At 38.7% G+C, this 27,384-nt stretch overlaps 1 protein-coding gene across 1 annotated transcript in view; it reads right to left on the bottom strand.

Moving 5' to 3' along the window:
- Positions 1–27,384, bottom strand: part of UBE2N (ubiquitin conjugating enzyme E2 N) — a 33,684-nt gene that overhangs the window by 5,807 nt on the left and 493 nt on the right. The window lies entirely within an intron of this gene.

Below are 27,384 nucleotides of genomic sequence, written 5' to 3'. Positions count from 1 at the left end.
TCACTCTCAGTACACACTGTCAGAGAGACAGATAGGGCATTCACATCCTCATCTTCAGCTCACCCTCAAAATCAGATAGTCTTTCTAAAGAATGTACATATTACATATATCATGTGGCCTGATCAATTATAAGATTTAATTGGAACACATCCTAGAATAAGCTTTTAGGCATACATAACTTTTTGAAATAGTTTTTATATGCTCTCAAGTTCTAATGAATTTTGTTCAGTTCTAATGATACAATGAACAGATGCATAATTATTTGACTACACGGCACTGATTTCCCAAACAACCCACGCATAAATTATGGGAGGAAAAAAGAATAAAATCCAAACCAAATGGAATGGAATAAGTCTCACCCACAGATGTTGGTGTCAATTTTTTTCCCTAAAAAGGCAAAAACTGGGTAGGAAATAAAATCCTTCCTGCTACTACTCACACATGGTTAATTGTGAAACACGTTCTAGTTTATACTATTCTTTGGTAGAAAGACAGTCAAGTACAGTGTGATTTGTTCAAGTCTAGAAATAACAGGTTCAAATTCCTACTGCACTGCTTTCTTCATCATATTTTTGAGCAAGTACTTTACATTGCTCTGAGTCTCTGCTTCCTCATCTATCTAGTTAACATTACCTCTCAGGCAGAGCTGCTATGAAGATCAAACGAGATAATGTAAAAGAACTTGACAAATGAGATCACTTAAGAAAGCCATAGTCACATATAACCAACTCAAAAAGAAAGTAGGATAAGAACAAAGCACAATAACAAATTTCAAGATTTATTAAATAATCATGTTTGTTTTTAAAGAAAACAGAATAACCTTTAGTTGTATTTTGTGATCCTACTTATTTAAAAGCAATCCTAGGACTGAATCCCAGGTAGAACTGAGCTTAGGCCATGCAGAACAGAAAGTACTGTAGACTATGATTAGGAAATTAGTTACTAAAAAGTAGAAAAGGAAATACTTAAAAATGGAGTATGGATTTAAATGGCAACAAGATTAAGTCTCAAGGAAACTATCTCATCTTACACAATGCTTACAACAGTTCAGGCTACAAATACTTTTTAAAAGGAACTAAATTTAAACACATCAAATTGATCTCATTATCAACAGACCTATTGAGACCGAAGACCAAATCCAAGAATTACACCATAGTTAACCACAACATTTGACATTCTATCAACTAAACTCCATTAACTAGCACTTTTCCCATTTTTAACAATAATTTGTGCTCACTATGAAGCAATGTAAGGTCTTATTATACATCTTGTAAGGCAATGATTGAATTATGTATAGTAAAATTTTAAAGAAATTAAACAGTATTCTTAGAAAAATAGTTGTAATCTGTGTGTGAGAAAAGTTGGTCCAGTTAGTAACTATCTATATATACCCCCAACACATCATATCTACAGCAATTAGGTTTTTACCCACTTAGAATATTCTCTGAAACACAAAACTGCAATCTATGACTAATAATGCCAATTGTGGATCATTTAGGCTCATCTCACCCAAGAGCTCTCCGACTATACTCGATAATGCTATCAATTTTGTCATCACAAAAATAAGTCTTATAAGATTGAGATGCTTCAATGATGCCTACTCTGTCTACTCCAACCCCTGTCACTACATCTTTAAGTGATTCTAAAATATTAACAAACAGGAGTTCCTTTTTTAGAATTACTAATAAAGCAAAAGTCAATTTTTCATTATATACAAAAGTGTGAACTATTTGAGTGCATCTACAAGTTCACCCCCTGTAAGTAGGCATTTTTTAAATGTTACCAACAATGTTTGTGAGTATCAAGCTCCCAACATTTTTTAATCCATGAGCCCTGTGGTTTTTACCACACAATTCTGTTTATTAACACAGTGAATTCTAGGAACACATATGTCTCATTACAGTAAAACTGACTGTATGTATTCTAGCTGGGATTAGAAACAGAGCAGGGCTGGCCCCGTGGCTTAACGGTTAAGTGCGCGCGCTCCGCTACTGGCGGCCCAGGTTTGGATCCCAGGCACGCACCAACACACCACTTCTCTGGCCATGCTGAGGCCGTGTCCCACATACAGCAACTAGAAGGATGTGCAGCTATGACATACAACTATCTACTGGGACTTTGGGGGAAAATAAATAAATAAATAAAATTATAAAAAGAAAAAAAAACAGAACAAAAGTTGTGCTCAATCTCTTCACTGCACTACCTCCTTACAAATCATAAGGCCAGCTAGAGGTATGTCACAATAAAAATGGTCAATGAATGCTTTTCTATACAGCAGTGCTGTCCAACAGAAATATAATGCGAGCTGCATATGCAATTTTAAATTTTCTTGTAGCCACGTTAAAAAGTAAAAAGAGAGGACAGCCCCATGGCCTAGTGGTTAAGTTCAGCATGCTCCACTTTGGTGGCCCAGGTTCGGTTCCCGGGCACAGACCTACACCACTTGTCAGCGGCAATGCTGTGGCGGCAACCCAAATACAAAAAATAGAGGAAGACTGGCACAAATGTTATTAGCTCAGGGCAAATCTTTCTCAGCAAAAAAAAAAAAAAAAAAAAAAAAAAAAAAAAGAAAGAGATGATTGATGAAAGTGAGATAGTACTGAAAATAAAAAGTAATTTAATAAAAAAGTAAAAAGAAACAGGTAAAATTAATTTCAATATTTTATTTAACCCAATATAGTCAAAACAGTATCATTTCAACATGTAATCAACATAAAGATTATTAATGATATATTTTACAATCTTTTTTCATACTAAGTCTTCAAAATCCAATGTGTAATTTATATTTATAGCACATATCAACTAGAACTAGCCACATTTCAACTGCTCAATAGCCACATGGGGTTAGTAACTACCATAAAGAACAGTGAAACATAAGATGATCCTGTTATAAGGATGTTACTTACAGATCATTAAGAATAATTTAACTTATTTCATATAGTGAGTAAAATTTGGTAGAGAAACTTTAAAGCATCAGTATTTTCCCCTCAAAAATTCTATATAAAAAGTAATGTCAGAACATCTGAATCACTATTAACAGGAATGTGTATACATGTTATTGTTTGCAACAGTCACAAGATTGTCTTTGAAAATGATTTGTAGCAATTTCAAAAAAACATTGCATGGACAAAAATTAATTCAAACAAGGCAACTTGCATGATGAAATACGAATAATTTTAAATTCTACAGTCCACACTACCCCCTAGTGGACATAAGACATCATCTACGTATTTCAATCCCTTTTCCTCTGCAAACGAAAAAACTGATACTCATAAAAGTTAATTATTTTACCCTAATTTGCTAAGTTTTTTTAGATTGCTTATCCAAAAGTGAGATGAGAATAATGATTCTCAAGGCACAGCCACCTCCTCCTTCCTCTTTTTCTCCGTCTACTCCCACAGACTCAAACCTCACAATTTCTTAGGCGGCAGATTCAGAGAAGGAAAAACGGAGGAAGCTGTATCAAAGACTCTGGGTACCAAGGACTAAATGTTGGAAGATTTGATCTCTTTGTTGAAAAGCTTTATTTCCAGTCGGATTCATGAGTAACGGTTAGGAAAGTACTCTGTATTTCTACTTGGAGTAACAGCCAAGAGATGGGGTTGGATGACTTGGGCTAGAAATCTACGTTCTAATTTTTTCCCTCAACCCAAGACCAGATCAATACTTCTGTGAAGTTCATGAAAAGGAAAGGAGACTTGGGAGCCAGAAAGGGACTCCTGAAAGGCTAAGTTATATCCGACCAACTTGTTTCTCAGGTCTGAATTAGTCTGGAAACGTCTCCTCTGTACTTCATTTCCTGTAAATTACCACCACTCCTCTTACCATAACTAGCACATAACTGTTGGTTTACTTGTCAGACCCTAAACTATTTGAAGATGGGAACTCCAGGTAGCAAATGATGGTGGTGATGTGCTAAATAAATGCCTGTTCAATAAAATGCATGCATGCTTAGGTACCACACAGAGCCGGTGAGGATTACTAGACCTTAAATGCCAGGAATGGCATTTAAGATTATTCCAACCCCTGACAGTGGATGAAAATCTGAAGATCCTACTAACAAACTGTGCCTCTAACAAGAAAAACTGTTAGGCTGAATTCCTTGATTTCCTTGTCTACCACCTCCCAATTCTTTTGCCCCACTAAACATATCAGGTTATATTGTAGTCTGTGTTTCTTTTCCTCCCCCCACCACTACTCTGTAAATTCTATGAGGGACTCTATGCCATTATCAAGCATTGTTCCCAGATATGCAGAGAATCAACAAAAGTTGAAATAATAAAAACTAACTGCCAAATACTGATTTAAGTACTCTACATGTATTATTATTAACTCATTTACTCCACATACCCATTTTACAAATGAGGATCTACAAGTAACCACTTCACAATATAACTAAAGCTATCAAGTGGCAGAGCCAAGAGTGACATACAGGCTTTTCGGCTCTAATCAGTCTGGCTTCAGAGCCTGTTTTCTTAATCTCAATGGTATATAGAAAGATAATTAACAATATGAAAAGTAAATGTCAAATGTTCAGCAGGACAGTAAACAGCACAGAAGTTAAAGAAGGGCTATTTTCAGTCCTTCATAATCATGAAGAAGTGCTTCATGAAAGAGGTAAATTAAGCCATAATGTCACTTCTTTTCTTTTTTCTTTTGGGACTGGCAACTGAAGAAGTATACAGTCTTATAGAGATAAATGAAGTAGGGGCTGGCCTGGCGGCATGGTGGTTAAGTTTGCACACTCTGCTTCTGGCAGCCAGGGTTCACAGGTTCGGATCCCAGGTGCAGACCTACACCACTTAAGCCATATTGTGGCAGCAACCCACATACAAAATAGAGGAAGATGGGCACAGATGTTAGCTCAGGGCCAATCTTCCTCACCAAAAAAAAAAAAAGTCAGTTTTTGAAAGATGCATTTTAGAATGGGTATGTCAAGATCTTAGAGAAGGTACAGGTGTGAGTTAGGGATACTATACGAACAATAGGACTAGAGTGGGGGCATATTATGTTTTTGTTTATTTCTAAAGACATTTTAAGTTTTCTGGAAAGATAACAACTTTACATCTCCACCTTTTCCTGTTTCTGTTTTGAAAGATTCCTTTGAATACCTAGCACTGTAATTAGTAGACGAAGCTAAGCTTCTCCATTTTCTCTTGGTTTCTGATTTGATGGATGATATAAGACTTCATTGCCTGGACTTTCTTTAGCAACAGCACAAAAAATAAAAATAAGCCTTTAGTGATTTGAATAATGTAACTGTCTGTCTGTCTTAATGAACTTTATGTGTTAGGAATGATGTCTTAGAACTCTGAATGAAGAGAGGACCTAGCTAGTAACACTATTGAGATTGTTGTGCCAAGGTCCTTAAGGTACTGTTAACGCATCAAAAAGCATTTAAAAAAATTTGCATATTTTAGATTCTGGGAGAGAGTATATAACTTAGTGGGTGGGGGAGGAAAGGTCTTCTGTATTCATCCTGAATGAAAATTAGGGAAAATTTTTTAAATGCCTGTTTCTGTATAGTAAACACTAAAATTATGAGTGATGAATTAGCAGAAACCAGTCAACTGGTATTTTTTAAAAATTCAGCTTTTACATTAGAAATGATCTAGACTAGGGGTTTCTTTCTTTCTTAAAATTTTAACTGGTTATTTGAAGTTGATAATTCATTTTAAGGCCATTATGTGTAATTTTAGCCATTTATCTACAAATTTGTCTACTATTAAGCAACGGTAAAAATTCCCCCATTCATTCATATGTTCCCTCCCCTTCCTTAGTGTAATGTTGGGGCTGGGAACTTAAAAAGAATGTGAAAATTTGAAGTAACTGTTGTAGAAAATAGAAAAACTCATCTATGGTCACACAAAACGACTGCCTGGCAGCATAAGACAAAAAGAGGTTTGTAGTGGACACCCATCATTCCTTTTGGCCACCCTACAGCTAGAACACCCTTGTCTGGGAATAACACCCCTCCAACCTTTATGGATCCTCACCTCCCTCAACAGAAGCTTTAATCTTACTTCCTAACTTTCTTGCAACTAAGTATGTGAGACCTAGGCTCAGTCAAAACCTGTGCATCAGAAGCTAAGATACAAAAGAAGGATTCAGTCTGGAGAGAACAGCAGTAGTCACCTCTGGAGAGCAACGGAAGAGGTTATAGCACAGCATCCTATACTTGGAACAGCAATCACACTGCACAGTGTGTTGCACACAGTGATAGCAGTGAAGTTTCCACTGTGATGTGATTCTGAGCCTTGCTCCCCACTGCCTTTTTCTTTGGCGCTCCCAAAGATTGTGTGAGGTATCTAATAACTCAACAAATACTATTTCTACTTAAACTAGCCCAAGTTGACTTCCGTTGCTTGCTAAAAGTACAGAGACTAAACTAGATAGAGAAAAAGTGAAGAAAAGCTAAGAGTTAATAAAATGAAGAGGTTAAGAAGCTAAGTATTTCTTTGGGATCAAATGGGGTGGAAGGAGGAGAGCACTGAAGTCAGCTAACCTCTTTATCAAAGAACTTCTATCTAGCTTAAGAGCCTTTGCAGAGGGAGCAAATTGCACATTAAAGAGCTAACTTCAACTAGGCAGCCTGGCATACCTAGCAGGGAAAAAACTCGGAGCTAGGACATCTGAATTTAATCCCAATTCTAATTGTACTAATTTGTTATGCAACTATATACAACTCATTTACCTCCCCAGCCTTCTAAAATTTAGTCCCTTGAACATTTCAAAGGTTCTCTCTAACACTAAATTTGACTATTTTATTACTGGAATGGGTTAAATCTTACTGCTACATGCCTCCTTCTACTGGAAGGTCCCCTTTTGTAATACTCTTGAATCTTGTAATTTTGTTGTTAGAGCCATCCAGTCAATTCCGACTCCTAGCAACCATGTGAACAGCAGAGTGGAATCCTGCCCGGTCTTTTTGTGCCATCCTCTCACCTTCCAGAACTATATCCGACAATGCTCCGCTGCTATTCATAGAGTTTTTCATGGCTAATTTTTTCTAAAGTGGGTGGCCAGGTCTTCTTCCTAGTCTGTCTAGTCTGGGAGCTCCACTGAAACCTGTCCACCATAGGTGACCCTGCTGGTATTTGAAATACTGGTGACATAGCTTTCAGCATCACAGCAACACGCAGCCGCCACAGTATGACGACCTGACAGAGAAACGAACCCAGGAGGCAGTGGTGAGAGCGCTGAATCTTAACCACTAGACCATTTATTTCATCTTCCCTGTTGAGAGGAGGAATGTTATGGACTGTACTCCCAGCATCTATGCCAACGCTTATTATCTAAATAAGGAAGAAATTTGTTGCTAACAGTACCTGCTTTTTTCCCAAGTTTTTTTCCCCTGCTCATTAATGAAAAATATGAAATCAACTTAAAATTAGCCCTACGCCTAACAACCAAAATCTGGTTAACATTCTAGTATGTTTATATTTTGTTCTGATGAAGACAAAAACCCTTAAAAACAGTTTAATCTGTTTTTAAGAAGTTTACATTTTTTCATTTACTGTGTCACTGCACCTTGCTTTTCTGGTTGCTTTAACAGGTAAATCAATCAATATTGTTTGCAAAAAACAGACACTTTTCCTGGCCTACAAGCTAGTGGCTACACTTTTACAGCTACCACATACTACTTACTCAATCCTTTTCACTGGTCACTAGTTACTTCAGGTTTTCCAAATGTAGTAATCACAAAAAAATTTAAGTGCCAAATGCCTGAGGACTCCACTAAAAGGAAAGGCCTATGCTTATATCAACAGGCAAGAAGACAGATGGAAGCAGAGCAATTGAAATAAAGACAAGTCACAGTTGGTTCAGATTTGCATTCCCAATCCAATTGTGCCACTGACATAATTTTGTCCAAAATCCATACCACCAGGAAGGAAAAATTAGTTTTTTCACACTCTGTATACTAACTCAGATATTACAGTTTCTGTCTCCCCCAAAATAAGCATCCTTTAACAAGTCTGCCACACTGCATAGCTCCAAGAGAAGACCATTCACATCACAGTCTGCGTGAATGGCACCTCCTGAAGTCGTGCAGTGCAAGATCCTAAATACTTTGAATTAAAGAATAAAACTTTAGGGCCGGTCCCGTGGCTTAGTGGTTAAGTGCTCACACTCCACTGCTGGCGGCCCGGGTTCGGATCCCGGGCTCGCTCTGATGCACCACTTCTCCGGCCATGCTGAGGCCGCGTCCCACATACAGCAACTAGAAGGACGTGCATCTATGACATACAACTATCTACTGGGGCTTTGGGGGGAAAAAAAAAAATTTAAAGAATAAAACTTTAGAAGCTGTAAAAATTCACTTGATTATTGTCTAACTCATGGAAAATTGATTATATATATGATAATTCTAATAAAATCAAAATATATTATTTACCCCAAACATCTCATTTTCCTAGCCACTGTTGATAAATGGGCATTCACCTTGCTTTAAAAATCTATGCCCCACTTCAGAGGGTTATGTTTAGTGTTATCTATTTTGTGGGACTAATACATAAATGACTAACACAGTTTTCCCACACTGGGAAGATGCCCATTCTTTTAGATTTACGGTGAAGCAGCATCTTTGCAAAATCAGAAAACACTAATAACCAACATTAAATAAGGCTCAGTATTACATCAGGCTCTGTTCTCTGCTCTCTAATCCTCCCAACCTCCCTAGAGCTAGATTAGAATATTAAGCAGATAAAGAAGCAGAGGGGTCAAATGAGGATGTCCAAGCTAGTATCTGGCAGAGCTAGAAGTCAAGCCCCGTGAGCCTGGCCCAGATGCTGTGCTCCTACCACACATAACCACCCATCTCCATATACCCCAAATCCTTTTGCTCTTGAGAATCAGGAAGTGGACCTAAGTCATTTAAGCCATATATCATTATTTTGCCCACAAAGCAGCATTTCTACCATTGTGAAAGTCATTTGTCAGTTAAGAGGTAAGCAACTGACTAAATGCTACTGAGTATTGTTGGCAAGTAGGTGTGTGCCTTCTGTAGAAAGCCAACCCTTGCACACTTCGCCACCCTTCTGTCTCCCCAACTACACTAGTTCTTAAAGGTCAAGACCCTGTCTAATGTTTGCAGCCCCAATGCTGAGCACCATAGTGTCTCTCACATTCCATAGAGGTTGAATGAAAAGATCTAACCACTACTGAGATCAACCCCAGAGAGGACAGAAAAATACTGAGTGGGTAAAGGAGGATTCAAGAACTTGCAAAAACTGTAGGCCTAAGGCTTTAAGGAGCCAGGTGGTGGCTGTAAATGGCAGGCGTATGCAAGAAAAAAGGACTTGTTAAAATTCCAAACCCAATATTCACAAGCTATTTCATACTTTTGCTCAAAAGCTTTGGCCTTGATACCTTCCCTAAAGGTTGTGCACTTAAAGGATCAAATACTAAGCACCAGAGATATCAGGCTTAAGTTTCTTTTGCCCCCTTACCAGCTTTCCTGATCTAATAGTCATTTTCCTCAATTTTAATAACGATTGTTTGCTCCATACTGACCAGCTGACGTATTAAAGATTCAGTCCTCTACCTCAAGGTTTTTGGAAGAATTGGAAATGAAACTGCTCAAGAAACCAAATTAGCACAAGATTAGAGACTTTACTATTTATTATCAATCTGGTTTGAAAGTTCAATAATCTTAAAAGATTATTGGAGTATGTAGCTCAGCTGGAGTATGTAACTCAGCAGATTTTTTTATTCTTCTGTGATTTCATATGACTAGTTTGTCCTGTGCTACTGAGCCAGAGGAGATAATCCAAACAACTCAGATTTTAATATAACGAAATAAGCACAGATTCACATAGTGAGGCAGACATACTACATGATAGAGCACCTGTGTACAATAACACTGGGTCAAATTCATCCACTTCATGTGGATAGCCTGAGTCTCTGAAATAATGCAACAACACATTTAAAGAACATGAATGTTGGACTTAGGGCTTACTAGCAATGGGGGTTATATGGTATTATGTAAAACTGCAACTAAATGAAAATAACAGGCTACAAAATCATAAAATAACTGATTTAAATGGTCCAAATAAGCAGTGGTTTCCTTGAGGAAAGGAATTAGGTGACTAGGACATAAAGGTGGGAAACATTTTTCAATGAGTACCGTTTTGGTGAATTTTGTTAACGTGCAAATATCACTTACCCAAAAAAAGAAAGAAAAAATGTTTTTAAATAAAATCACCTAGTGCAAATGAATAAGTAATTTGAGTAACCCTATTTTGAAAGTGAGAATGTCTCATTATCAAGACATTCTTTGTGTGTGTGTGTGTGTGTGAGGAAGATCAGCCCTGAGCTAACATCCAGTCGCCAGTCCTCTTTGTGCTGAGGGAGATTGGCCCTGGGCTAACATCTGTGCCCATTTCCTCTACTTTATATAGGACAACGCAACAACATGGCTTGACAAGCGGTGCATCAGTGTGTGCCCGGGGTTCCGAACCTGCGAACCCCAGGCCACCACAGCGGAGCGCACGCCCTTAACCGCTGAGCCACCAGGCTGGCCCCAAGACAATCTTTAAAGCTCAGAATAAACAAAGATAAAAAACAATGCTATTTAATATGGAGAAAACTGGCTCTCATAAACATGGCTGATGGGACTACAAGCTGACCCAACAGTTAACAACTCCACCTCTCGGTATTTATCCCAAGAAAAAACTGTGGATGTTTTGTAGATGCTCCAAAGTACACCTCCAGAAATAACGATCACAGCAAAGACGACAGGAGAAAGATGATGTAGAGGTAATGTGTAACACCAGAGAAAAATATTCCTTCTACATAAAGTGAAAACACACTTCAAAACAGTATAACCTTTTAATTAAGTGTTGTGCTGAGGTGATGGAATGTTCTACATCTTAACTGAAATGGTGGTTTCACAGCTGTACACATTTGCTGAAACTTAAATTGTACACTTAAAATGAGTGCATTTAATTGTATGCAAATTAGACCTTAATAAAGTTGACTTAAAAGGAAAAAAAGTGTAATGTGCGTCTTGAGCTTACTGAGGGCAGGAACTGGGTCTTAATTTGGGGAGACAAGGCTCTTTATTCACCTGAGTACTTGAGATTTGGGGGCAGGAGCTACATTGTTTGACCAGGCATTCAAGAATTTGAGCAATGGAGCAATGCAGGAGGAAAAAAATAAGAAGAAAGGAAAAACACCAAGAGCCAACGAGGTGGCTTATGGTCATTGGATGCTAAACTCTTAACCCTTCAATAAAAAATCACTAAACCTTCAAAATGCTTGCCCTTAGTGGATTCTTTTGTGGAAACTGTTAAAGCTGTGAGTCAGGGTTAACAGCATGTACAATCCCAGAACCACAGACAACAGGAAATCTCAAGACCTTAAACTACTTGATAAATGGCCAAACCCTGGGCAGGACATTGGACCTTCAGAGGCTAACGAATTGGAAAGCTAGATAAATTAAGTTAGAATTCCAAAGTGTAGGGACTGACACCTGGATTAATCCTTAAAACTAACTTGGATGTTCACATATGTTGTTTCTTTTAATCCTCAGAACCACCTCTGAAAACATTTCATATAAATGTGCACAGAAATCTATCAAGTAGCAGAACATGGATTAGAAACCCAGGCTAGTGTCAAGGGCTCTTTTCACATTTCACAGCTGGAACTTGGACTCCTCAGCATCCAGCAGTGCTTTACACCTATGCATTCACGTTAGATGAATGACAAAGAGTTATAACTAAAAGGTGTATCAGAGCTAAAAGTAGAAAATATGTTTGTTAATTTGTTCTGATAGTATATGAAGAAGTGTCCTTAGAGCTGATGCGGTGAAAGTCACCAAGGATGGGGAAAGGGTAAACTCTTGAGGCACCATTTGCCTATCTCCTCGGCATTTTCTCTCTCTAATCCTACTTTCTTTTCTAACGTCCTAGCTTGAAGGCATGCAGTTCTGTCTTTCCAGAGATTTGAGGGTTGGCCGAATAAAGTGAGGGAAAGATGTAACTGATTTGGAACAAAGGCATTTCTCTATAGTATATAATGCTTACTAAAACAACAACAACAACAAAAACCCTGACAGTCAAACAAGGGGGGGGGAGGGGGGAGCGCTACCCCTAAGCTTAATCAAAACAAAAATCCTTAGAAAATCCCTAATTCTGCAGGACTGAAGTCAAGCCAAGTATTGCCACATCTCAAGGGCTTCTTGTCCTTCCCTATCTATCATGGGCTGGACCAGAAGGTCAGGTAGCTTTCCATCTTTAAAACCTCTACATCAGGAAAATTCTCTCTGTGCCAGATGTAAAGTAACTGTCTCTCAATTACCGTTCTATACTTTGGGATCCTGAAGGTGGGACTCTACAAACCACATTTCTGCTCTTCCAGGGACTCCCTGTTACACTCTGCAGATGGAGGAAGCTAGAGGGTACTTGCCACTTCCTGGCTTCTTGTCTGCCTGAGGGGCCTGTGAGCATCACCCAACAACCCTGAGGTACATTCATCCAATTTGCAGTTTATCCCACACTGAGACAACCAGCTTAATCATCACCCTTCTCTCTAGAGGGCCAGACTCTCTTCAGAGGTCTGGATCCCAGCTAGGGCTCTTTCTCCCAAGTTTCTAAATTTTAATATTTGCAAACTTTTCCCTTTGTTTTTTCCCCAGACTTAGTAGTGACAGCTGCTTCCTAGAGTTGCTACCTCCACAATACCTTAAAGTTCTCTTTTCACCCTTTCTGTCACCTAAGTAACAACTTTATACAGTCATGCGCAGCATAACAATATTTCCATCAATGACGGACTGCATATACGACGATGGTCTCGTAAGATTAGTACCATGTAGCCTGGGTGTGTAGAGGCTATACCATCTAGGTTGCGTATGTACACTCTATGATGTTCACACAACAACGAAATCGCCTAATGACGAATTTCTCAGAATGTATCCCTGTCATTAAATAACACATGACTGTATATGTGATGGCTCCCACATGTTCACAGAACTGCCAGAGTAAGGATCAGCCCAGCTGCCTGCACACTACCTAGTACTACCCAACCCCTGTTGCCCTCCCCTCAGCAAAGGATACAAAGGACAGCTGGGAAGCAGAAGGGCAGTTATGCCAGTTAAAGAAATGCCAACCCTAAAGGGTGCCCATGCAGGCACCTCAGGTCCCCAGATGTCTGGGAGCCCTTCCACTCGACATGGGCAGAAGCCAAAATGTCCATACCCAACAATTATAAAATAATCAAATTCAGGATTCAAAAGATGGTTTACTGATATCAATATATGAGTTTCATAGAGGTCAGGACCAACCTTATATACCAACTAAGATCCATCTTTCCTCACCTTTCAAAGCAGCAAACCTCAGCTAGATGCTCTTCAGAGAACAATCTGATAATATGTTCAAAGTAAGCCATACTCAAGTGTGAATGACCCAAACAGAATTTAATAATCCGTGAGACTCCCAACCACCATGCAACCAACTTCTCTCTAACCATGCTTCTCTAGTACTCCTAATAGAAGATGTAGGGTCTAGCAATTGTGCACACAGCTTAGGTAATACTTCGAGGTAACACCTTCACATATATGGGAGACAAACAAATCTAAAGGAAAAGGTAAGCTGTAAAAATCAAGATTAAGGAAGGACACAATCTCTGGGATCTTCCTGTCAGAGGGTATAAATATCCTTTCTCAATCTTTCTCACTTCCATTATAAAGCTTTTTCAATAGAGATGTGATAACAATAAGACTTGAAATGGGCAACAGTTCTGTTGTTCACAATTAATCACATATTTTCAAGACACTTCTGTTTTCCAACAGAAGTTGTATGATCAACTCTATGACATAAACGACAGAATAAACAGCACAATAATGTAAAAGACCTACAATTTTATAATTGTAAAGTGAATCTTGGGACTTGGAATGCAACATTCTCTTGGGGCTTTAAAAAAATTGCAATCTTCTTTTTTCTTAAATGAATGTTAGTGTTTTTCTACACTATCCCTCCCCTCCTGTTCCAGCCATACATTTGCTTTCCTTTTACTAAAATCAAATATTGAATTAAATCATTCTCTGACTACATATGCCAGCTAATAGCAAAATGAAGTGCCTGATATATACCAAGCAGAAAGAATTTGAATATTTTTTGCAGTCTGCCATAAACAATACAGGGAACTGTCTACAATAAGTGTAAGGAACACAGCAGATATTCAACATACTAATACTCATAATGTTTAAAAGAGTAACACACTGATCATAATTTACATGATAAATACATAACCATAACTGACCAGATGATCCAACTCAAGAAATAAAGTGCACTTTGGAGTAAAGAAGTGTGTGTGTGCACTCTCAAAATATTAAAATTGCTGTAACTTGTTTACTCATAAGAGGTAATGCTAGTTTTACTTTTTCACTCATGGTAAACCTAAATATCTGCATTTTTTAAATATACACCTGTGGGGCATAAGGAGCATAAGCCTGCTCACTGATTAGGCCTGGGTTCTTGGCCATCAGGGTCCCGCTGCATCCTAATACAGGAAAACCTGCTTGGGCAACCCATACAATGAAGGGGGATGACACTGGAATTCTCCAATGCCTTTGTTTATGGCCCTGTTATGATTAATCCACTATCATCAATTAAGCAGTAGAAAACCAAAGGCTAGTGTGCATGTGTACGAACCATGAGGGCAAGGGTCTATAGGCTTTTCAAAAGGTATATACAGTGCTCAAAACCTCAACCCAGGGAGCATCAAGTATTTTATTTTTCCATCAGTTACAAAGAGCAAATTAAAATATCTTTTCATCAGCTTTAACGAAGAAAGAAATCCTGCCACTTGCAAAAACATGGATGAACCTGGAGGAAATTATGCTAAGTGAAATAAGCCAGACACAGAAAGACAAATATGCATGATCTCACTTGTGTGCAGAATCTAAAAAAAAAAAGTCGAACTCATAGGTACAGAGTAGAATGGTGGTTACCAGAGGCTGGGAGGTAGGGGAAAAGGAAAGATATTGATCAAAGGGCACAAACTTTCACTTATAAGATGAATAAGTTCTGGAGACCTAATGTACAGCAGGGTGACTACAATGTAGTGTATACTTGAAATTTGCTAAATTCGCTGAGGGTGCATCTCAAGTGTTCTGACCACCATCACAACAAAAAAGGTAACTACAGGAAGTGATAAATATGTTAGTTTGTGGTAATCATTTCACAATGTAGACATATATCAAAACATCACCTTGTACACCTTAAACATAGACAATTTTTACTTGTCAAAAATAAATTTTTTTAAAACAAGATTTTTTTCACTGTAATTAATGACAACAATAGGATCAACATTTGTTTCCCAGAGTGGCTGAACAGGATCCTAGAAAATAAAGCCAGTGACTTAAATTTTATCCCTGATTTTCTTTTCATGGTACCTGTAGAAATAACAGAAAATAGTATTTCAAAAAAAAAAAAAAAAGAAAGAAAGAAAATAGTATTTCTAGTTCCTAAACCACAATCTACTTGATAGTAGGGATAGAAACAAGATGACCACAGTCAAGTTCTCCCAGAAGAGCAGAGGAAACAGACCCAACCAACAGAGTGCTGGACAGTCACATTTCATATGAGAGATGTTCCCCTGCAAACATGGCGGAATTCAGAAGTTGGAAAATACATCATTTTGACTGGTAAACAGTATCACTATCAGAGGTTATATAGGAGAGAGGAGCCAAAGAAGATGTTAATGAAGTAACTAAGATGAAGATGAAAAGACCAGGTTGTGAAAAAGCCTTATATGCCAAGTTAAGGAGTTTGAACTTGATGCTAGACAACACACTGGAGAGGCACATGATCACATCTGTGTTTGTAGAATAACGTGGCAGGAAAATGGAGAGAGAGGGGGAGAGGGAGATAGGAAGGGAGGGAGGGAGGGAGGACGTGTCTGTGTGTGTGTCTAAGTGAAGACAGGGAGATGAGTTCTGAGATTATTGCAGAAAAATCTAGGAGAGAATAAGAGACTACATACAAAGATAATTGGGAGGAGGGGAGATAGGAATGCGTTAGCAGAGGCATTTCTGAGGTTGAATCAGTTGGGCTTAATAACTAACTGAATGTGGAAGAGAAGGGAGCGGGGAGGAGAGAGTAAATCTCAGGTAACCAGGTTAATGTCGAGATAATTAATAAAGAGAAGAAACACTAGAAGTGCTGATGCACATGAGAGGAGACAGCAAAATGAATACATCCCATTGTAAAATAAAAGTCGACTTTAAAATGTCTGCAAGATATCTAAGTGGAGATAAAAAGTAGACCAGAAACTCAGTGCTGGATTTTGGAATCACTGATCAATGTGGACTGAAGCCAAGGAAGTGAATAAATGTGTTCAGGAGAATATATAATGCAAAAAGGTCCAAGGTCTGAATCCCAAGAGAATACAAACATTCAAAGGCTTTAAAACTATCATAGCAGATAGGATACAGGCTATACATTTATTTCAGAATACTAATATCCAGTATTTGTAAAATTTTTTTTGGAATTGCCTAAGAGTCAGTTTAAAAGTCAAAAGGGAAAATCAGTTCAAGGATTATATGATCACAGCTTCTTCTCATTGTTTTAAATTATGCCCAAAGGGATCATATAATCATCAAGTTTTAAAATAGAAATTAGAAATAACTGGGGCCCAGGGAAAGTGACTCAGCCAAGGTCACAAAGTTTCCTAATCCTTGAGATGAATAAAAGTCAATGCTGATTCCTAACCATTATTCACCAGAATTGGCTCAAATTTCTCATAGTGTCCAGCAATCAAATCTAATCTTTAAAGATAAAGATTTACTACTGCTGACAAATATATTTTTTTAATAATGGCTCACAAGGCTGAAGGTTATTTCTTTTTTGTGTGTGCGAGGAAGACCAGCCCTGAGCTAACATCCAATGCCAGTCTTCCTCTACTTTATATGGGACGCCGCCACAGCATGGCTTGATGAGCAGTGAGTACGTCCACGCCCGGGATCTGAACCAACGAACCTTCGGGCCGCTGAAATGGAGCGCACGCACTTAACCACTGCGCGACAGGGCCAGACCCCTGAAGGATATTTCTTAAATGTTCTAAAGCAATGCAGGTTTCAAATGTGATTAGTTTTACGGAAACCAATACAGATTATCTGCCTGCTAAAACTTCTGCTTTGCTTCACTCAGCATTTTCATTTCTTAAAAGTATTCACAATTATCCCTCTGTATCCTCAGGGGACTGGTTCCAGGAACCCCCGAAGACACCAAAACCTGCGGATGCTCCAGTCCCTTATATAAAATGGTGTATGTAGTACAATGAATACAGTCAGCCCTCTGTATCCTTGGGTTTTGCTGGCTGTGGATATGGAGGGCCAACTGTACTTAGAAAACTTCAGCTAAAAAATTTAAAAGGAAATGAAGTACTGATACATGCTACAATATGGATGAACCTTGAAAACATGCTAAGTGAAAGAAGCCAGACACAAAAAGCCACGTATTATATGATTCCATTTATATGAAATGTCCAGCATAGGCAAATCCCTAGTGACAGAAAGCAGGTGATTGCCAGGAGTAGCGGTAGAGAGTGACTGCTAAGGGGTATAAGGTTTATTTTTGGGGTAATGAAAATATTCTGGAATCAGATAATGGTGATGGTTGCACAACTCTGTAAATATGTTAAAACAATGAACTGTACGTTTTAAAACGGTGAATTTTATGATACGTGAATTATACCTCAAAAAAATAAATGAAGCATTTAGGTGTTCCATTCACATTCAGAAAGATTTTAGCATTTTATCTACGAACTGGAGTTTGGAACAGCATAAGAAAGTGAAGGAGAAATAACTATCTGTATTGCTTGACTATTTTTAGTATATAACATTTAGTACATTGAGTTTTTAATAATGAATATATATTCATGAACTACACTTCTGAAGGAAAAAAAAAAACTTTTTCAAATTAAAAGATTGCATTTGAAGTGTCTGTGGTCCAAGCAAAGAAGTGTTGACTCATGTTACAATTTTAGCACCGCTCAAATATCTTCCTAGAGTTTGATATGTCTAACCTACAATGACACTCTACTCCCCCACCCCATTTTTCTACTTATCTTTCAAAATTCAGCTCAAATGTCACTCCTCTAAAAATCTTTCCCCTAAACCAATCTTGAGGGTTTCCCCACTCAGACAGTCACCTCCTTGGTTTTCCCACTGATGCCTTTGTTTTCTATATGAGAGAAGGTACTGGCTGTATGATTTCATTTGTATCCCACACATTCTACCCACCTTTGCATTGAAGCCAACCACACACAAGGCCATTGTTTCTGCAAGGTGCACACTAAAATCATCTGGAGATGTTAAAACAAAAACATAGCGAAAAAACATGCTAGGGCTGGCAACTGTTATTTATAAACGCCCCAGATAATTCTGATGCACAACCATGAACTAAGTACTCAGATTATTAAAAAAGTATTCACAGAAAATATCTTCCAGTTCCTATCCACTCAATACATCAGCAGCCCACCCAATTAAAGTGGGAGAAGATTCTGATAAGAAACAGTCAAGGTTTGGCCAAGTAGTCACTGATCTCTAATCACAGCCAGTGGCAGGAACCTGAAGGGAGCTTGCAGCACTTTTAGTTTAACTCTTATCTGAACCACATCAATCAAGACAGGATGCACAGAGTCCTTTATTTGGGCGGAAAAAAAAAGATACTTAATGGGAATAGCTCTTTTACAGCTAAAGGTAAGAAACTTCAAGCTTTATAGCTGTAAATCACTGTGCCTCCAACAGTGAAAAGAAATGACTTTTTTAAAAGCGAAAGCAAGAATTATAATACGTGCAGGTGTAGGGGGAGTTTTATCGGAAAAGCACTTTTCTTTATTCTCTCCAAATGGGAGGGAGGAAATTAAGCAGGTACAAATACTTCCTTGAGTGGAAAACACAAAATTCAATTTAATATATAAATGAGTGTAAGGTAATTCCTTTTTTTTTCTTATCATCACGATTGGCTTGATCAACTCAAGAGTTACCCACTGAGGCTAGGGATGGAGCCAGCCTTCCCTGGAGTACTGAAGCACCACATGGAGGAGCCATGTAGTCCTGTACTGTTTGAAAGGAGGAAGGGGGCAGGTCTCCTAAGGAGGCAACCCAAACTAGATGCTACAATCACTTTCTTGTAGAAATACCAGTGGTATTCAAAGAGTTCACACACACACATCATTGCCATTTAAGATAGTTCTGAATATGGGTGCTATGGTTACTCACTGCCAGAGAAGAGGAGAATATTCCAGGATGACTGGAGGGTGTGACAGAGTATTTGGTCCTGGGAGGAGTTGGAGAGAGAAACTGATGAAGAAATAAAAGATTATAAGAGAAAACACAACAAGAAGCAGGGACAGAAAGAGGCATGATATAAGAAACGAGTGTAAGGGCCTGCCCCGTGGCTTAGCGGTTAAGTGCGCACACTCCGCTACTGGCGGCCCGGGTTCGGATCCTGGGCGCACACCAACGCACCATTTCTCCGGCCATGCTGAGGCCGCGTCCCACATACAGCAACTAGAAGGATGTGCAACTATGACATACAACTATCTACTGGGGCTTTGGGGAAAAAAAAGGAGGAGGATTGGCAATAGATGTTAGCTCAGAGCCAGTCTTCCTCAGCAAAAAGAGGAGGATTAGCATGGCTGTTAGCTCAGGGCTGATCTTCCTCACAAAAAAAAAAAAAAGAAAGAAAGAAACGAGTATAAGACAATTCTAATCTATTTTTAGTCTTATTGAATGAAAAAATTCTTGTTTAAAATTCACATTAGGGCCGGCTCCGTGGTTTAGCGGTTAAGTGCGCGCGCTCTGATGCTGGCGGCCCGGGTTCGGATCCCGGGAGCGCCCCGAGGCACCACTTCTCCATCCAACGCAAGGCCGAGTCCCACGTACAGCAACTAGAAGGATGTGAACCTATGACATACAACTATCTACTGGGGCTTTGGGGGGAAAAAACTGAATAAATAAAATCTTTACAATTCACATTAGAGTGGTTATGGTCTGATGCAGTCATACCTCAAACGTATTTTGCTGGTAAGAAACAGCAGGAAAGAAAGGAATAGCTGCTCTTTAGTTCCTTCTCACTGGGGTCCCAAACTTCCCCAAATCCAGGGATCCAGAAGGGCAGGAGATGAATATGCCACCCCAGACCATCTTAAGGCAAACTATACTACAAACTATATTACTAAGCAGGAACTCACTTGTGCAAAAGCCTCTAATCAAACTACAATATAGAGACTTTTGATAAAAAACAAGAAAGTTAAGCACTTAGACTGTGCACATGAATATGTTTCCACTTCATTTGTCCAAATGATAAAATATAACAATACATGCATTCCCAGTTATTATCTAGGAGCAGATATCTTCTGGTGCATTCTATTTACAGTACCCACAGTCTATAATCACAGCTCCACCAATTACTTAACCCTTCTGTGCAGGTTTCCATATCTGTAATATAGGGATAATACTAATATCCACATGATAGGATTGCTATTAGAATTAAATAAACCAATGCGTGTAAAACGCTTAGAACAGTGCCTAGCACACAGTAAATACTCAACAAAAGATGTCTATTATTTACATAATAAAAACTGTATGACCAATCTCACTGCAAGAATAGCTGCCACACCACACTCCGGTGAATATGATTCATAGACTAAGTCTGAATTTAATAATTCAAAACCTCAACAATGCTTTGTTTGCCCAACAGTTCTTGAGGCCAACTCTCTGAACTTAGTAAAGAATAGTCGTTTTTGATGGGACCTTAATAATTACATAAGACACTATGTTCCACACATACTGGATTTCTGGAATATGCTACTCATTCTCTCTCTTCCAGCTTTCATATCTGCCATTCCATTTACCCAAATCTCACTCTCCCTCCTTCTCTTCAGGTTTAGAAAAACTTCCTCAACAGATACCTTTCCTTCATCCTTAGACTATGGTAATCCCATTCGTTTCTTCTTTCATCACACCTCACTGTGATTTCTTGTTTCATGACTGTGCTTTACACTAGACAGGGGTGCCTATCTTGTTCACTTGGCTTAGTGCTGAATACATGTTATGAATTCAATAAACGTCCATTTAACTGAACTAAAACACATTTGATGAATGGATAATAAAAAGGCAGACAAATCACAATGTTATGGAAGACTGAAATTTGGTCTTGGGCTTTTACTAGCTTACTAAAGCCACCTGTGCCCCTGCCCCACAGTAAGGGGGTGAAGGGGATGGTAATCCCAAGTGTCCTCAAGGGTCACTAAAAACACAGCGACTTTACAGGAATAAAATTTTCCTTTAGTATAAACTATAAAGAAATCTTACAAAGTTGCAAAGAAGTAAAAAGCACCCATAGTCTCAAGACACAAAGATAACATTTGTTATATATCTTTGTAGTATCTTCTGGACTACAATGCCTTCAATCACGAGATTGTAAAGACTTTGAAAATAACAGCTGATTTGCCCAAAACAGACCTAATCTCTCATAATGACATACTGTCGTGATATTGAAAACTAAAGGAGTTTGAAAATCTGAAGAGGAGATAGCCAATCAAAAAAAAAAAGGCAAAATATGTCAAAATTAGATTCTGAAATCAATGTCTAAAAAGTACTTTAAATTATAGCCGAATCCTAATTATTTAGAAACATCTGAATTACAGGCCAATTCAGAATTATAAAAATTTCTATGCCTAAGCATCCTTAGGGTATTTTAGAATAGCTACACCCAGGATTTTAAAAAATATACAATGCCCTGAATGGTGTGGTGCAGTTCTTGAAAGAATGAATGAAGAAAGAATTCTTTCAGTTGATTCTCTGAGGGATCTTAACCAGTTATCCAGTTTTTCCAACAACACATTAATGGTTTCTAACACCAGATACGCTAGGGCCACAGTTCTCACTACAGTGAGCCTACATCCTATCTAATCTACAAATTAAAGATGACTGTATTTAACATTAAAAGAAGAGAAAACTTCACTTGGGAAGCATTTTTACAAGTTGCTAAGATTTTAGCTGAAGTTAACTGAGTCCCTATTACTCCATCTCCTAATTTGTATATCTATACTGATGTCCTTCATACACTATATTTACAAAGAAAATTTCAACTGTATAATAAACTACCAGTTCAATTCATCCTTCATACAAAAAAAATTATTTCCTAATATAACATTACTACATATACTATGCCTTTCAGATCTATTTTGTCTTTAGAAAGTAAAATTATATAACATAGTAATTAGGCAACCACATCATTACAATTGTAATGCCAAAGCCCCTACTGGACGCTGTCCTCATTTCCTTGTTTCTGGTATTTACTTATTTCCATAGTACATATGTACCTGTAAGTCATGATTTAAATCTATGTTCAGAATGCATACTCCTTGAATCAGGAGCATAAGTTATATTTTTTCTTAAATTCATTTACACTCAGGTAAACCAAACTACGAGGTATAGGGAAAAAAGCAAAAGTACTGACTTCTGGGGCCAGCCCCATGGCTTAGCGGTTGAGTGCGCGCACTCCGCTGCTGGCGGCCCGGGGTTCGGATCCCGGGCGCACACCGACTCACCGCTTCTCCGGCCATGCTGAGGCCACGTCCCACATACAGCAACTAGAAGGAAGTGCAGCTATGACATACAACTATCTACTGGGGCTTTGGGGGGAAAAAAATAAATAAAATTATTTAAAAAAAAAAAAAAGTACTGACTTGCAAGTCAGAATCCTAGTCATCCAACTTCTTTGGCCTACAGACTCCTCATCAGAGTAGGAAAAGGATGGTGTTCTCTACTGTGTATAACTGTAAGGGGACACAAACGAGGAAAAAACTCAGAACTTTCGCAAAACAAATGCATAACATTTCTGATGTCATCATCATTTAGCATGGCGGATAATCAGGAACTGCTTGATAATTTGACAAAACTCAATTTTTATTGAGTGACAGGTGATCCATCTGGACTGAAGAAAGTGCTTGACACAGAGGAGCTTAAAAAATAACACTCAACTGACTGCTATTTTTAACTTACTTTCAAATATGCTCAAATTCATAATCAAAACATTATTTAGCATATTAAACAATATCCTTATAGCCTGAAAGTTTAATCACTACCAAAAGTAGTCCAAGGACTCTTAAGCTGGAACCCATGGAGATGGAGGCGATTCACAAATAGCCTGTCAAGAACCTGAATCCCCAGAAATCATATGCAAAAAATATGGTTTATTGTCCTAGAAAGAAGGTCAGAAAATTCTTAAAACGGGACAACAACAAAAAGAGCTAACAACCACATTGTTTCTAGTCAAATTTTTACTACATGAATATATGTTTCCTAAGGATGTTTTCATTACAACTTATAACAAGTCCATCTTCATCATGGTAAGTTTTTCATGCCTGCTTTTAAAATGGGAAAAAAACATTCTCAGCCAAAAATTTTCAGGGCTTAAAAAAAGGTCAGTTTTCTGAATCACTTTTCTTACTAAAAACTACCTTATGTACTAGAATACATATCAAATAAGTGGCTCTGAAATAGTGATAGGAAAAAGTGATATCTACATTTTTAAAAATCAAAATTATTGAAGTAAAAAATAAACAGAACTCAAGTCTCAATGGAAAGTCAGATCATACCAGGTTTTTTTGTTTTATGTTTTTTGTGAGGAAGACCAGCCCTGAGATAACATCCATGCCAATCCTCCTCTTTTTGCTGAGGAAGACCAGCCCTGAGCTAACATCTATTGCCAATCCTCTGCCTTTTTTTCCCTTTTTCTCCCCAAAGCCCCAGTAGATAGCTGTATGTCATAGCTGCACATCCTTCTTAGTTGCTGTATGTGGGACGCGGCCTCAGTATGGCCAGAGAAGCGGTGCGCGCGCACTTAACCACTAAGCCATGGGGCCGGCCCCCATACCAGGTTTTTAAGAATTTGAAACTAAACCTCACTAACCAGAAAAGTAAACTTTAGGAAAGACTGGTGAAATTCTAATCGCAGAAAGTTGGTTTGCTAGTTGTTAATCAAATAAGTCAAGTCCTTGAGTAAGTTAACTACTGTTTCCTAAGGCTCTATTTTATTGTTTTCATGATTAATTTTGAGAAGACAAAAGAATGTCACTCTGTCAACGTAACATGTAAAGCTGAAATAAACCTATTTTTTGACCAAGCCCACAACTATAGATCTTCATTTATTTGTTCCCAAAATAACTCTGGCTCTTCCTTATGATGGATGGATTAGGGAGGACCTCTTATTTTAGATACCTTTTAACCTATGTGACTTTAAGCTTTAATTGTGCAGTCACTTTTAGCGAGCGACTAAAAGAGCTTTGGCCCAGGGGAGAAGAGAAGAAAAAGAAAATTCTAAAAGTTCTAGCTAAACACAGAACTTCCAAGATTCAGTATAACTCACACATGAGCAAAATACCTCTATATATAAGACTATTCACTACAGCAGTTTGTATAGCAAAAATTTGGGAACAATCTAAGTTATCAATAAGCAGTTAGTTAAATTAAGGTCTAACCACAAGTTTCCACAAAGCAGCCCTTTAAAAAATGAGTCACCCCGAACATATTATTGGTGGTAGTAGTGGGGGGTGGGAGGATCAAGGTATTCTCATGAGGAGCAGGGGAATAGGCCTAACATATATGTGCTGAGCCTCTCTGATCTTTCTGGAAGGATACACAATACAAATAGTGGTTGTCTGGGGAGGAGAACTGGAAAGTGCTATACAGAAGAGAGGGGAATATGAGGATAAAGAGAAACTATGGGGGAGAGGGAAAGGCAACCTGTATTTTAGGACAGTTAGGTGCATCTCTGAGGATACAACATGTGAGCCAAGAACTGACCAATACGACAAAGCAAGCAACGCAATAAACAGGAGGAAAGCCCCATGACTGGAACAAGCTTAGCCTTCCACTGTTCAGGGTACAGCAAAGCAACAGTGTGGCTGCAGTGCAGCAACCCAAGCACAGAAGTGCAGGAGATGATGGTAGAGGTCAGCAGATCCCGGATAGATGTAAGCCTTTGTAGCTAAGGGGAAAAGGCCAAGATTTTATTCTAAGTGTTTTGAAAACCTTTGCAGAGTTCAGAGCAGGGGAGTAACATGATCTATATTTTAAAAAGTAACACTAGCTGCTGCTTAAAAGGAGACTAATACAGTAGGCCAGGCAACAAATGATGGAACTCAACAGTGGTTTCAGAGAGAGAGGGAAATGTGTCAGATTCAGCATACACTTCGAAAGTAGAGCCTAGAGAATTTGCTACTGGACTGGAAATAAAAATCTGAGTGGGACAGCAACGGGGTGAATTCAAAAAAATCACCTTATATTTGAATAGTCATTTACAATTGTCAAGGTACTTTTACATACATTATGTCATTTCATAATAACAAGAGGCAGGAGAAGGTCACTCTGAGTTAACATCCAAGTTCTGCCTCTTGCCAGCTTCAAGACCCTAGGAAAGTTGTTTGAATGTATTTCCAGACTGTAAATGTATTGTCTACTTCACAAGATTTCTGCAGGTATCAAGTGGCTCAAGAACTCTGCAAATGTAAATAGTAACCATTGTGAGGTGGCCAGCATCATGTTAATAGCTGTCCATTGATGGTATGGTGTATTCCCATCATTCTGGACAGTAGAGCTACCATACCACCACCACCACCACTATATTCCACATAGGACCCTGTAATTGTGGCTGACAGAGAAGACGCAAACTTTTTAAAAAAATTCTGACACAAAAAATAAACATTTTCACTGATTATGGAAAAACCTACATAATATAAGCATGGGCACTAGGAAAAACAGTATAATCTTTTAATCCTTCCTAGGAATTGGAGAAAACAGTTCTATAAATGGTATTACAGTAAAACCACCTAACTTTTACAAGATAAAACCCAAATCAAGGCATCTTTCATTAGAGAGATGCTATCAACAAAATACTGTAAAATTAAGATTATATATGAGTTATCACTGTTTTGGTTTAAATAGTAAGATGCAAATGCCTAGTGTAAACTAAACTATTGTGTGCCAAATGAACTGAATTATAAGAACAACTTATTGCCTTAATTTCTGTAAGTTTATAAAAACAAGATCCCACAGAATTTATTTTTCTATTCAAGGCTTTCATATTACTGCAGAATATCTCCAAAATCAAGCAAAAATGGAAAAATTCATCTTAAATCTTTAGTTCATTATGTATTTTGGAGAATTATCTTGAATGTCAATTTGTGTTATGTACTTAGTCAATCACCTGACTAGAAGTCAATAAAAATTAAGAGAATATCTGGCATACAGCTCTATCCTCCACCCCTCAGTTTCAACTGGGGCCTCGATAAACAAGACCATTAGGGCCACGTAACTGCATTATAACTAAAACCACATTTTAAGGATCTTCCAATGCATACAGCAATTAAACTGCCTTGGCCAGAGTCCGAGATAAATCCACTAATATAACAAATTTGGCACTATGAAGAATCACATTAGACTCCAGCACCCAATGACAATCTGTTCTACTTCTCTAATTTCTAAGAACATCCATCTTACAAATGGTCTTATTTCTCTAAATCAAGGACCTTAAGGCAGAGACACCTCCATCTCACACATATTTACCTACAACTGCACGAAACAACACACAATACATCAGCCTTCAACAGGTTTACACTTAGTATGCACCTCCCCCCAAACTTTAGAACAACAAACTAGATTAAATATACGCTCAACACATTATATCCAGCAAAATGATGCTGCAATTTAGTCACTTGAACTCGCATATTGAGCGACACAGAGTTCAACTGATTTCCTTCACTAAAATTGACAAAAAACTTCAAAGCTTTGTTTTTGAGTATTGCAAGAAACATTTCACATCGGAGGACTCGATATTATGTAAAGAATTCGCAAAATAAAGATGTCAAATTTTTCATGGTTCTATATGTAATGGTTAAAGCGCACAAAATCGAGAGGCAAAAGATTTCACAGGGTCTCCCATACCTGCGCCCTCACCCCCACCCCCGGTCTCGTGTTAAACTATTTCCTCTGAACAGGAGCTCTGAACCAGTCTGCCAACCAGAGTAAAATCACTTCGCGGAGATAACGAGCGGAAACGTATCTAAGGAAACGAGCTCGCGGAAGCGAGGGCAGCGGGGCGCGGAGCCCCCACATCCCCGGACCCCGGGGCCCGCATGTGTCGACGGCGGCAGGACGCGCGGCCCTCCCGGAGCCGCCTCCCGGGGCACAGGGCCCCGCCCGGCCTCACCCGCCCGGTTCATTCATTCCGAACGCGGGGCTGCCGCATCCCCGCGCTCCCGCTCGGGCCGAGAGGGGGCTCCGGGGCCGAGGGGCCGTGCCGGGGCACAACCCCCACCCCGAGTCGGGGCCCCGCCACGATTCCCGCGCGCCCGCGGCCTCCGCCCGGG

The sequence above is a fragment of the Ceratotherium simum genome, chromosome 25, assembly GCF_057802395.1.
Source record: "Ceratotherium simum simum isolate JZ-2026a chromosome 25, ASM5780239v1, whole genome shotgun sequence".
Classification (NCBI taxonomy): Eukaryota; Metazoa; Chordata; class Mammalia; order Perissodactyla; family Rhinocerotidae; genus Ceratotherium; species Ceratotherium simum.
The sequence above is the reverse complement of the archived record's forward strand: the minus strand, read 5'-3'. Positions and strand labels throughout refer to the sequence as shown.